The sequence below is a fragment of the Tenrec ecaudatus genome, chromosome 11 (genome assembly GCF_050624435.1).
Source record: "Tenrec ecaudatus isolate mTenEca1 chromosome 11, mTenEca1.hap1, whole genome shotgun sequence".
NCBI lineage: Eukaryota > Metazoa > Chordata > Mammalia > Afrosoricida > Tenrecidae > Tenrec > Tenrec ecaudatus.
In genome coordinates, this window is record NC_134540.1 from 70,725,173 (window position 1) to 70,739,167 (window position 13,995).

A 13,995-nucleotide genomic window follows, 5' to 3' on the forward strand; every position below is an offset into this window, starting at 1 on the left:
GCCCCCCAGCCCAACCACCCCGTCCAGCCCCGGCTGGCTCGAACCGCGGGCTCCGCCTGGCGCCCCGCATGGCCCGAGTGACCCACGCCCGCTCCGACTGCGGCCGCGACCCCGACCACGACCCCCAGGGACTGCCACCCGCGCCGGGGCCGACCCTCGCCTCACTCGCAATCGTCAGGTCGCGCGCACGTCCCGGGCCAGCCCTCAGCGCGCGTGCGCGCTGCCGCCTCCACGCCCCAGCGCTTGGGGCATTGGGTAAAATGCGGAGGCGGATCACGCCTGGGAAGGGAGGGCGGTGAGCAGAAAAACCCGGGAAGGATTTCATTCTCCCGGCTTAGGCAGCTGGAGGGCGTATGGGATCCTCGAGGGGTCCCTGAGTCCGGAGTTTCTGCCTTCTGGATTCTTAGCAAAAAAATGCAAGGGCTGATTCCTGCAGTCCCAGTTCTCGCTATCCGCACCTCGAGTTGGTCCTTTCTCCCATTCCTGGCTGACGTGGGTTGCTAACTGCCAAGCCAGCGGTTCAAACCCTGCAGGGCTTTCTTCTGGAGAAAGAGGAGGCTTTGTGCTTCCATAAAAAATGTAGTTGGGCTCTTCCGCGACGCTCTGTTAAGGCATTCAGAATGGTTCGGAGTCTGACTTACTGGCCTCGGATGCCCTACAGTACAGCCTCTAACGAAACTAAGGTGTCCTCACAGTTTGGTCATTGAATTGTTTACCTTTACACGGAAAAAGCTTGGTAAAGCTGCATCAGATTTCCATGTGGTGTATGCCCAGGCTGACTTGGAGAGGCCCGTGCTGTAAGACCTAAAGTTCTCATGGGATAATCAAAAACAAACAAAACGAGGAGGACAAAGTGAACATTCATTGCTGTCACGATCTGTTGCTGTCACGTTAGCGACCCTACAGGTCGGAATAGAATGTCCCCTTGGGCTTCTGAGACTAGCCTTTACGTAAAGATGCAGACTGCCCCATCTTTCTCCTTCCTGTCAGCGGGTTCCAACCGCCAGTCTTTTGGTTAGCAGCCAGGCACTAAACTGTACCTCCAGGGCTCATTTATCACAAGGATTTAATATCCAGGCTATATAAAGAACTCTTATACCTAAACAATAAAATGACCCAATTAAAAATGAGCAAAGGACTTAGACACCTAGCCAAAGAAACACATGAATTGTCAATAAGCACAAACTCATATGCACTCTCATTATTGAATACCAACAGGTGACTCATAGTGATTCCACGTGAAAGAGGAGCACTGTCCCCGTAGGGTTTCTGCTTTCTCTCTGTGGGTTCAAACAGCAAACCTTGCAGCTACCAGCTGAATATTTAAATATTGCCTGTAAACATTAGTCGCTGTTGATGTGAAGTCACTAAGGAAATACTATTCAAAACCACAGAGAGATATCACTTCACACACCCTCCAGGAGCAGAAAAATGGAAACTAACAAGTGTTGACCCAGATGTAGAGAAACTATAACCTTCATGTGGGAATGTAACAAGGCACAGCTTCTGGAAATCACATGACAACCTTTTGCACGACCAATGACTCCATTCATTGCACATGTCTTTTTGCAGCACCACACATGGGCCCTATACATGTGGACTTCAGCTGATGGAATACACAGGAGTCATATCCCCTCTTTCTGTGGAAAGAGACCATGGAGAAGCTCAGTGTTGTCAGGCAGAACAAGGTCAGAAACTGACCGTGGGACAGACCATCACTTGTTCCTATGCAAGTCCAAGTGGAAGCAGAACAGGAAAGCACACTCACCGAGTCAAAGTCCCAGCTTGACCATGAACTCAAGACCCAAACCCAGTCCCATTAAGTGGATTCCAATGCTAAGTGACCATTAGGGTTTCTAAGATGGTAAATTTTAGTAGGGCAGACAGATTCATCTTTTTTCCATGAGCAACTTGGTGGGTTTGAACCACCAACTTCGTGGTTAGGAGGCCAATGCTTAACTCACTGTGACACCAGGGCTCCACCGCCAGAATGTAGAGGCCATTTCTGGAATAGATTTGACACATTTTCATATGACTTGAAGACAAGTTGTGAGATAACATCAAGAAAGCAAAAACAGGAAACACGAAAATAGATGTCAGAGAGGCTGGAAAACTTGCTCTTGACTACAGAACAGCTAAAGCAACTGGAAGGAAAGCTGTTAAAGGGCAGGTGGAGAAGACAAATTCATGTATCAATAAGAAACAAGCAAAGGCCTAGAGCAGACACTCCAAAGGGAAGGACACATCTAGAATTTCTCAAGCTCAGAGAACCAAAGGAATAGTTCAAGGGTGGTGTCGTTAGGGCTCGTCCCATTGGTTCTGACCCACAGTGGCCCTGTGGAGATAGAACGGCATGGTGCGTTTGAGCTCACCAGTGCTGTCTCGGTGGCCATCCATCCTGCTGAGAGTCTTCCTCTTGTTCAATGCCCCGCTATTTTAGCAAGCATGAGGATCTTCTCCAGCGACTGGTCTCTCCTAACATGTCCAAAATACCTGTGACGAAATCTTGCTGCTTTTACCTAAGGAGACGTCTGGCTGTATTTCTTCCAACACAGATTTATTTGTTCGCTCTTTTGGTAGTCCGTGATCTTGTCAACATTCTTCGCAGCACCCTGATTCCAATGCATGGATTCTCCTTTGGTCTTCCTTATTCGATGTCCAACTCTCATACAGTTATGGAGGTAACGGGGTAATAGGGCCACTCCTGATGCCCCATTCTGCTTTAGAGACTGTAACTTTTCTGAGGACTTGCTCAGCATACGGACTGAATAAGTCTGGTGAGAAGGTACAACCCTGACACACACCTTTCCTGATCTGAAATCATGCAGTACTCCCTTGTTCTGTTCACACAACTGCCGCTTGCTCCATGGACAAGTTTCTCATGAGCATAATTAAGTGTTCTGGAATTCCCATTCTTCCAAGGCTATCCATCGTTTGTCCAAAGTCAAATGCCTTTGTGTAGGCAACTACCCACCAATGAGAGAGACCGCAAGGTGCCTGACAGGCAACAAGCACAGGAAGGCCTCCTCAGTAGCCACCAAGCAAAGTCCTGGAGGAGCACTTCTTGGCAGTAAAACCGTTGACATAAAGCTAAATAGGCCCAAGTTTGTTACAGTGGGAGAGCAGCTGACAGACTCCCCGTGACCATGGGCCAGCTGCTCTCAGAGCTGCTTGCTGGAGCCCTGCTCCTCCCGAGCACAGCTGATTGTTCCCAACCCCTGAGGCCACCCAAGCGCCAAACCTCTTACCTCAGGCCTCTGGGAGATAGCTCTGCTGGGCAGCTGGGTACAAACTACTCAGCTTTGCACTCCGCCCTGCCCTTTCCTCCTTCCTCCCGGCTTAGTTCTCAGGGCCTCCCCACCCTCCACCCCCAACGCTTGCCCTATCTCCCCAGGCAGAGCAGGAAGACACAAAACAACACTATGGAAGAGGAGCAACCTTCACTCGCAAGGTCGTTTTAGTTTCTACTTTCTGCTATTGTCTTCGGTTTTTGTACTTTTGTTCTATTACAATATTACAATATTCTCATGTTTTTGGAGTTATCTCCCACTTCCCCTTCTGGTGATCTCTTCCAGTGTGGACCCACCCTCCTGGGAACACCCATCTCTCCCCCACTCATCCCCTCACAACTACCCCTTCCCCCCCAAAAAAACCAGGCAGGTCTTTAGCCCAAACAAGGGCTCCCCTACCCAGCTCTGAGCTCATTGACACACTCAGGTACATGTTGCCATGGCGACAGAAATTAGCACCCACACCCAGGCCACACTTGGGTCTTTGTCTCCTTCATCTCTCATCTCCCGGCACATCCACCCATTATCTCTTTCTGCTTTCTTTTTCCTAGTGAAATATATTTCAGTGGAACTTATTAACTCTAATTATCCCTCATAAAATATATTTCCCCATTATGTTTACAAATTTGTTGACCAATCCGGACAGCCACTTATTATTCCTATTACTGTTTTACTTTTATTCTCACTCTTCTTCGCCCCTCCCCCACCTTTCTTATTGACCCATCCCGTTCCCTTTCTCTCCATTTCACACGTTTCCAGCTCCTAGTAGGCCTCTCCCACACAGTGGACAGAGCTAACTACGGCTACATGACCCCGCACTTCACACACCGCTGCCAGCTGGAGCACACAAGAAAACAGCAGGCAACACAGTAAACCAAACCAACAAACAAAACAGTCAAGAAAAGCAACACAAGCGACTGAAAATCACCCAAGTCCAGTGGGAAAAGAGGCCCTGAAACGACCAGATACGTTCTTCAGAAGAACGGTGGTCAGGTCCTTTCAAGAGATGTGGGGAGCACTCAGGAGAACAGCAGAAGAAACTGAAAAACTAAAATGCTGATTAAACCAAAAGGAATCCCAGATGACAATGATGCAGCAGAATTAGGCAACCTAGTAGAAGACCTGAAGAATAAAATGGAAGAAGAGGAGAATCGACATCAAGAAAACAAGGCCATTTACAGTAGCTGCACACAAAAATGAAAGACCCGGGAACAAGTCTAACCAGAATGCTGCCGACACAATCAGAATCATCAACATGGCGGTGCCTTCAATACGTTTAGGTAGCGTCTTGATACATCATTAGAGACAAAGTATTTCCAAGATGGCTTATCATGCATCCTGCTCTCCTTGTTTTGTAAACATTCTGCTACCCAACGGACTTTTTGCTGCTGTCTCCAAGCCTGGGGTTGGGGGTGGGGGGAATAAAAGCCCCCCCAAAAAAACACCAGATGAAAAAGAAGATGAAATAGGAAAAATAGATTCATACACTTGTATGGAAGGCGAGCTGGAAGATGATGTCTATTTAAAATGCTTATATCCACGGTTGTTCACCTACCTAAGAAATTTCTAACTCTGGACTTCACTTACACAAAGCAAGGTGTTTACCTTGATTGGACTCTGGATATGTCATTGCAGAAGAAGAAAAGAGTGGAGCATTTCCCAGCGTTCTTAGTCTACCATACCCATTCACATTAGAAATCAATAAAGTTGCGGCATTCACTGGGCATGCATTAGAGGCGAAAATAGCAGAAGAAAATGGAACTGCATCTTCCGGAAGAACTAATCAGCAGATTTGGGCAAGCTGACTTTTATGGAAGCAAAATAATGCCTGAGCTTAATCCACTGAGGAAGAAACTAAGAAAATTTCCAAAGTTTGCCCCCAAATCCATTAGCCTTGATCTCGCTCAAATGCTTAAATTATTTAAAATTGGGTATGCGGGAGTCAGAGCAGAGACCCCCAAACCCATCTGTAGACAATGGACAATCCCCTCACAGAAAAGTCATAGGAAGGGATGAGTCAACCAGGGTGAAGTATAGCACTGATGAAACACACAATATTCCTCTGACTCCTTGAGGCTTCCTCACCCCCCACTTTCATGACCCCAGTGCTGCCTTTCAGTTCTGGCCAGACCAGAGGATGTGCAGTGGTACGGATAAGAGCTCATAAGACACGGAATCCAGGTCAGATGAACCCCTCAGGTACAGTAACGGGAGTAGTGATGGCAGGAGGGTAGGGGAAAGGTAGGGAGAGGAGGGGAGGAAGTGGGAAGTGATAGACACATAACCACCACCCACCACCCCCTTGGGGAATGAACAACAGAAAACATGGGGAAAGGAGACAGCAGTTGGTGTAAGATATTAAAATAATAATAATTTATCAAAGGGTCACAAGGGGGGGAAAGAGGGAGGAATGAAAAAAAGAGCTGATATCAAGGCCTCAAATAGAAAGTAAACATTTATAAAATAATGATGACAACATATGTACAAATATGTTTGATACAATTAATGTATGCATTGTTATAAGAGCCCCCAGTAAAGCGATATTTTTTTAAAAAATATAATCTTTAAAAGGTACCCATTTTTCTTTGGTTAATGATGTAAAAAAGGTTGCATTGACATGATGAAGTTCCCATGATCCTCTTCTTTAGGGATGGCTTAATAAAGTGTTTGACCTTAAAAAAAAAAAAAAGCAAAACGAACAGAAGAGGTATACTCTAGCCCAGGTGGCAACGAAGCATGGTAGTAGGGCAGGAGGAAAGTCAAGGGAGATGGAGGAAAGAGCTAGGAGTCAAAGGGCATTTATGGAGGTCTAGACAAAGACATGTACATGCAAATATATATAGAAGGATGGGGAAGTAGAACCATGTGTCTATATTTATAGGTTAAGTACTAAGGTGGCGGAAGGACCTTGGGCCTCTACTCAAACACTCCCTCAATGCATGAATACCTTCTTTTATTAAATTGGAACTCTATGATGCTCACTCTCCCGACACAACGGCTGGAGCCAAAGTGGGTGAACAAGTAAATGTGGTGAAGAAAGCTGATGGTGCCCGGCTGTCAAAAGAGATAGTGACTGGGGTCTTAAAGGCTTGAAGATAAACAAGCGGCCATCTAGCTCAGAAACAACAAAGTCCACATGGAAGAACACACCAGCCTGTGTGATCGAGTGGTCCCGAAGGGATCAGTTATCAGGCATAAAAGAACAAAAAAATCATATCATTGACTGCACACCTCCATGATAGGATCGCTGAAGACAAATGGGTGCATAAGCAAATGTGGTGAAGAAAGCTGATGGTGCCTGGCTATCAAAAGAGATAGTGACTGGGGTCTTAAAGGCTTGAAGGTGAACAAGCGGCCATCTAGCTCAGAAGCAACAAAGCCCACATGGAAGAAGCACACCGGCCAGTGCGATCACGAGGTGCCAAAGGGACCAGGTATAAAGGCATCATGCAAAAAACAAAAAAGATATATGTGTGTATATGTATATATATGTGTGTGTCTATATATGTGTGTGTGTGTGTGTGTATATATATATATATACCATATTGAATGAAGGGGGAAGTGCAGAGTGGAGACCCTAGGCCCAAGTGTCGGCCAATGGAGATCCCCTCACAGAGGGGTTCAGGAGAGGAGATGGGTCAATGAGGGTGCGAGGTAGTGCCGATGAAGAACACAACTTTCCCCCAGATCCTGGATGCTTCCTCCCCCCAGCTACCATGATCCGAATTCTACCTTGCAGGGCTGGATAGGGAAGAGGTTGTACACTGGTGCATATGGGAGCTGGAGGCACAGGGAATCCAGGGTGGATGATACCTTCAGAACCAGGGGTGTGAGGGGCGATGCTGGGAGAGCGGAGGGCGAGTGGGTTGGAAAGGGGGAACTGATTACAGGGGTCCACGTGTGACCTCCTCACTGGGAGAGGGACGGCAGAGAAGGGGGGGGGAGGGAGACTCTGGATAGGGCAAGATATGACAAAATAACGATGTATAAATTACCAAGGGCACATTGGGAGGGGGGAGCAGGGAGGGAGGGGGGAAAAAAAAGAGGACCTGATGCAAAGGGCTTAAGTGGAGAGCGAATGCTTTGAGAATGATTGGGGCAGGGAATGTATGGATGTGCTTTATACAATTGATGTATGTATATGTATGGATTGTGATAAGAGTTGTGTGAGTCCCTAATAAAATGTAAAAAAAGAAGAAAAAAAAAGAATGACGAGGGCAACAAATGTATAAGGGTGCTTTGCTCAATTGATGCATGTATGGATTATGATAAAAGTTGTATGAGCCCCAATAAAAATATTTATTAATTAAAAAAAAAAGCTGGTCATGAAATTGAGGTTGATGGAAGACAGAGGGAACTTTCTCCAGACCGAAATAGCAACACTGGATGTGTCAAGTTACCAGACAGCTGCCAACGTGCAATGAAACTCCTAGGGACCGCTTGTTGAGTTTAGGGATCTTTTGTGACATGTGCTTTTCTTCATAGCTCAACAAGCGAGGGTCTGTTACTAAAGATCGAGCCATTGTTGCCTAAGGAAGTAGAGACCAAAGAAACTACCTAAATGTACTGAGTTTTGATGGTATTTCCAGTGGATTAAAAAGAAATTACAAGACTGCATAATTTCTGGGGGGAAAAAGTATAAAATTTACCAAAGAAATAAAAGACACGTAAAGAAAACTACAGAACATTTTTAGAAAAAAGCAAAGAGATTTATGCAAATGAAAGAATAACCTGTATTCATCGATACTCGGAACACCAAATCAAACTCTCTGTCATCAGGCTGGGGGCAATTTAGTGACTGCCTGTGGGTTTCCAAGACTACAACTGCTTATAGGAGTAGGAAGCTGTGTCTGTCTCCCACAGAGTGGCTGGTGATTTCAAACAGCCAACCATGTGGATCAAAGGCTGACACGTACCCACTACACCACCAGGGTTCCTATGTCTTTATGGATAGAAAAACTGAAGACTGTGGAACTGCCAATACTATCTAAAGCAATCTGCAAATACAACACAATCTCGATCCAAATCCCAGCATCGTTCATTAAAGAAATGACTTTATACAGAGAGGGAAGAACCCTACTGTAGGTTAAGTAAAGAACTTCTCAAAAAGAAGAACAAAGAAGGAGGTCTTGCATTGCCCAACCTCAAAACCAATAACACAACTACAGTAATCAAAATAGTCTGGTACTAGTACAATGATAGATTCATACACCAGTGAAACAGGGTAAAAATCCAGAAATTAAGGCATCCACCTACAGACGGCTGATTTTTTTTTAAACAAAGAACAACAACAACAAAAAACCAACAAAACCATAAAATGGAAAAAGGGACATTCTCTTCAAAAAATGATGCTGGAAAAATTGGATCTCCATCTGCAGAAGAATAAAACAGTACCCATACCTCACCTCCATGCACAAAAATGAACTCTAGATAGAGTAGAGGCCTAACTGTAAACCTGAGAACTATCGGGATCATCTAAGAAAACATTGGGACAAATTTAGGGGCCCTATTGCAGGACATTCAAAATAAAGCAGGATTGCACTTCAAGAGACTTCATCAGAAGGGTAAAAATAAAAACCAAACAAAGGGGGCCCAAAGAGTTGGGAAAACTTGAGCAATGACATAAGGAACAAGGCAATCATTACCCAACTCTATAGAATTCTGCAACACCTCCATAAGAAAAGAAGCCTCCAATTTAAAGGTGGATGAGACATGAAAGAGAACAGCACAAAGGATGGCACTCAACTAGCTAACAAAGGATGAGAAAATGCTCAGAATCACTAGGCAAGTCAAAACGGCAAGGAGCTGTCATCTGACTCCCACAGTGGGAACAGCATAATTTAAAAAAGAAAGAGAGAGAACAACAAATGCTGGCAGGGAAGAAAGAGCAAGTGAAGCGATCTCCACTCAGCATTCCAGACTGCCACCAACAATTGATTAGCCTCCTGCATTACAAAGTGGACCATAAGAATCTGCATATTGGGGCAGGGAATGTATGGATGTGCTTTATACAATTGATGTATGTATATGTATGGATTGTGATAAGAGTTGTATGAGTCCCTAATAAAATGTAAAAAAAGAAAAGAGGAGAAAAAAATGATTAGGGCAAAGACTGTACAGATGTGCTTTATACAACTGATGTATGTATATGTATGAACTGTGATAAGAATTGTATGAGCCCCAATAAATTGTTAAAAAAATTAAATTAAATTTTAAAAAATAGAATCTGCATATAACCCCACCCCAGGGGAACAGACAACCAGAGAGTGGGTGAAGGGAGACATCACAGTGTAAGACATGACAAAATAATAATAATTTATAAATTATCAAGAGTTCATGAGGGAGGGGAGGGAGAAAGGGAGGGAGTGAGGGGGAAAAGTGAGAAGCTGATACCAAGGGCTCAAGTAGAAAGCAAATGTTTTGAGAATGGTGGCAACAAATGTACAAATGTGCTTGACACAATGGATGGATGGATGGATTGTGATAAGACTTATACAAGCCCCCAATAAAATGATTAAAAAGAAAAAAAGTTGTACGGGCCCCCAATAAAATGATATATATATTTTAAAAGAATAATTTCTAAATTATCAAGGGTTCATGAGGGATGGAGGATGGGGGAGGGAGGGAGAAAATTGAGGAGCTGATACCAAGGGCTCAAGCAGAAAGAAAATGTTTTGAAACTAATGATGGCAACAATGTACAAATGTGCTTGACACAATGGATGGATGGATGGATTGTGAAAAGAGCTGTCTGTACAAGCCCCCAATATAATGATTAAAAAAAAAATAGAACTACTCCATGAGGCTTTCTTGGTCCTAAGCTTTGCAAAAGTATACCACCTTGCCTTACGTACACAGTGCTGCAAGGTAGCTTTGAATAGCTAACAGTCAAGGTGCAGTCAAGTGCAAACCATCTGTGCCACCCACGAGTTAGAATCCACTCATTGGCAATGATTGTTCTTGGGGATTATTTCTACACCATGGTTGTAGTTAGGTATAGTGAGTGGATTCTAATTCACAGTGAGCCGATGGACAACAGAACAAACCACCGCCCATTACTGCGCCAGGCTCACGTTGGTTCCTCCTGGGCTCATTGTGCGGTCAATCTATTGTGCGAGGCTGATCGTCTGTCTGTGTTGCTGATCCTCTACGTTGCCAAATATGACGTTCTTTTTCCAGGCCGACCCTTCCAGATAGCGGGTCCAGTCATTCCGGCAGTCCATTCCATTATTCTTTGCCAGCACCGTGATTCAAAAGCATCATTGTTTCTTTGGTCTTCTTATTCATCGTCCAGTTTTCGCACGCATACGGAGTGATTGGAATTCCCATGGCTCGGGTCACGCGCATCTTCGCCTTCAAAGTGACATGTTTGCTTTTAAGCACTTTAAAAAGTTTTTTAACTACAGAATTTTTGACTTGAGTTTTTCACTGTTGCCTCAGTGGAGGTTGACTGTGGATCCACATAAAATGAAATCTTTGATGATTTCAATATTTTCTCCATTTACCATGATGTTGCTTATTGGCCCAGGTGTCATCCGTATTAAAGGCTGTAGTTTTTTATCTTCATCAGTAAGTACCTCAAGTCTTCTTTCTGTTCAGCAAGCAAGGTTGTGTCATCTACATATGGCACATGGTTAATGAATATTACTCTAATCCTGAGGCTGCATTCTTCATAATAGTCTAGCTTCATGGGTTATTTGCTCAACATACAGATGGAACAAGCATGGTAAAAGCACACAACCTGACATACACCTTTCCTGATTGTAGGCCATGCAATGTCCTCTGGGGTTTTTCAGATGACTGCCTCTTGGCCTGTGCCTGGATTCCTCATGAGCACAGCTCAGTGTCTGTAATTCCCATTCTTATTATAATACACACAGTCCAATAGTCAATTGGACTGTGTGGGCATAGTCATTAAAACACAGGTAAACATTTTTTCTGATATTCTATGGTTCCAGTCAAGATCCATTAGATATTAGCAATGATATTTCTCATTCTACATCCTCTTCTGAATCCAATTTGAGTTTCTAGTAGTTCCTTGTTAATAAAATGCTGTAACGATTTTTTTTAATTATCTTTGGCAAAATTTTTCTTGTGTGTGGTAGTGACAGTATTAAAAAAGTAATTTGCATATTCTGTTGGATCACCTTTCTCTGGAATGGGCACAAATATAGATCTTCTTCAGTCAGTAGGCCAGGTAGCTGTCTTCAAAATTTCTTTTCCTTTTTTTTAAAGCCATTCATGTCAGATGTTTTATTTTAATCTACTATAATCATCTCTATAATACTCTGTCTGATGACCTGCCTATTCCCATCCCTCAATTATGGTTAGAGAGAAATCAGTGGGGGCTTATTCTTTTTGTTTTTAATCAAATACTTGTATTGAGGGCTCTTACAGCTCTTATCACAATCAATAAATTCATCCGTTATGTAAAGCACTTTTGTACACACCGTATATACTCATGTATAAGCTGAGTTTTTCAGCACAAAAAATGTGCTGAAAAACTGGGGTTTGGCTTATACATGTGTCAGTGGTACCCCAGCGAGGTAGGTATAACATCTCGCGGGTGATTGCCGTTCCTCCACTGTTCATTCAAAGTCCCGCTGACACTGCAGGGCTTTGAATGTTTGTTTACTCACATCTAACCAATCAGAGCCGTCTTATGACATGGATGCTCCAATTCACAGAAGCACCCGTAGTGATTCACTTACGCTGGCGGCTGCGGCTCAACTGGTAAGGATGTGTCTGTGGCTGCGCTCCGTCTCTCCCCTCTGGTCTCTGTGTTAATTCACATCCTGCATTTCCCACCCAAGGTTTATACTCAAGTCAATCAGTTTTTCTGGTTTCCCAGGTAATAATTAGGTACCTTGACTTATACGCGGGTTGGCTTATATTCGAGTATATATGGTATGTTTCCATCATTATTTTAGAAGCATTTTCTTTCTACTTGAGCCCTTGATATCAGCACCTCATTTTTCCTCTTCCCTCCCCCGCCCTCCCTCCATCATGAACCCTTGATAATTTATAAACTATTATTTTCATATCTTACATCGTTCACTGTCTCCCTTCACCCAGGTTTCTGTTGTTTGTCCTCCTGGGAGAGGGTTATACATCCATCCTTGCGATTGGCTCCCATTTTCTCCCCCTACCTTCCCCTTCCCCTTCTTGTATCTTTATTCTCATTATTGGTCCTGAGGGGTTTATCTGTCTTGGGTTCCCTGTGTTTACAGTTCTTATCTGTACCTATGTACATACTCTGGTCTAGTCAGATTTGTAAGGTAGAACTGAGGTCATGATAGTGGGTGGTGGGGAGGGGGAAGCATTAAAAAACTAGAGGAAAGTTGTATGTTTCATCGGTGCTATACTGCTCCTGACTGGCTGGTCTCTTCCTTGTGACCCTTCTGTAAGGGGATGTCCAACTGTCTACAGATGGGTTTTGGGTCTCCACTCCGCCCCCTTCCCCCTCCTTCACAATGGTTATGATTTTGTTCTGGGTCTTAGACACCTAAATCTGGGATCCCACCAACATCTCATGATCACACAGGCTTGTGTGCTTCTTCCCTGTGGGCTTTATTGCTTCTCAACTAGATGGCCGCTTGTTTACCTTCAAGCCTTTAAGACCCCAGATTCTATATCTTTTGATAGCCATCAGCTCTCAGGCACCATCAGCTTTCTTCACATTTGTTTATGCACTCGCTTTGTCTTCAGTGATCCTGTTGGGAAGGTGAGCATCACAGAATGCCCGGTTATTAGAACAAAGTGTTTTTGCATTGAGGGAGTACTTGAGTAGAGGACCATTGTCCATTTGCTACCTTAATACCTAACATATAAATATAAGTACATAGATCTGTGTCCTTATCGTTATATATAAATATATTTGCATATGTACATGCCTGTATTTAGACCTCTATAAATGCCCTTTGCCTCCTAACTCTTTCCTCTAGTTCCTTTTACTCTTCCAAATTTCATGACATAGTCCAATTCTTGCTTTGACACATTTCTACTGGCACTGACACATTTCTACTGGCATTCTGCCAATTCTTGGAATCTTGTCTTTTCAATTCTGTCAATCCCTTGAACTTCTTCCTTCAATACCATCTGTTATCATCTGTTATTGATGACGTACTACTCCCTGAAGCGGTCCCCTGTTCCCTGCTTTTTACAGCGATCTTCCTATATTCCTACAATCTTCTTTGAACACTTCTTGCATTGCTCAGTATCGTACCCATAAAATCCTTCAAAATTGCAATTCTGCATTTGGATCTTTCCCTACAGTTCTTTCACCTTGAGAAATGCTGAGCGTGTTCTTCCGTTTGGGTTTTATAACTCCAGGTCTTTGCACATTTCATCGTTAGGCTTTATTTGTCTTCTCCCGAGACCCTTCAAAATCACCAGTTCAGCTCTTTTATTTCATTACTTCTTCTGTTCATTTTAGCTACTCTACGCGAAAGAGCGAGCTTCAGAGTCTCTTCTGACTTCCATTTTGAGTTTTTCTTTCTTTCATGTCACTGTACCTTTTGTTTCCCTTATGCATGATGTCCTTAAGATCCTCTCAGGGCGCATCTAGAATTCTGTCATTACAGTCAATGCACCAAACCGATTTTTGGAGTGTTGATTATTATAATTATGAATTAGGTGGAGGTTACCGTAGCAGATCATTGTTTTGACATTCCCTATTTTAAATACTTACCAACCCTCATACTGGC

The 13,995-nt window shown here is 43.8% G+C and overlaps 1 protein-coding gene and 1 pseudogene across 5 annotated transcripts in view; one reads left to right on the top strand and one right to left on the bottom strand.

Annotated features, from left to right (window-relative positions):
- KANSL3 (KAT8 regulatory NSL complex subunit 3) overlaps nt 1-239 on the bottom strand; it is a 41,671-nt gene extending 41,432 nt beyond the window's left edge. For 3 of the 5 annotated variants that reach the window (XM_075563177.1, XM_075563176.1, XM_075563172.1), the window contains exon 1: nt 161-239. The gene's annotated coding sequence lies outside the window, so the exon portion shown is untranslated. The other 2 variants (XM_075563174.1, XM_075563173.1) reach the window with 2 other exon arrangements.
- On the top strand, nt 69-7,851 carry LOC142460975 (large ribosomal subunit protein uL1m pseudogene; annotated as a pseudogene).
- Nucleotides 7,852-13,995: the final 6,144 nt, after the last annotated feature.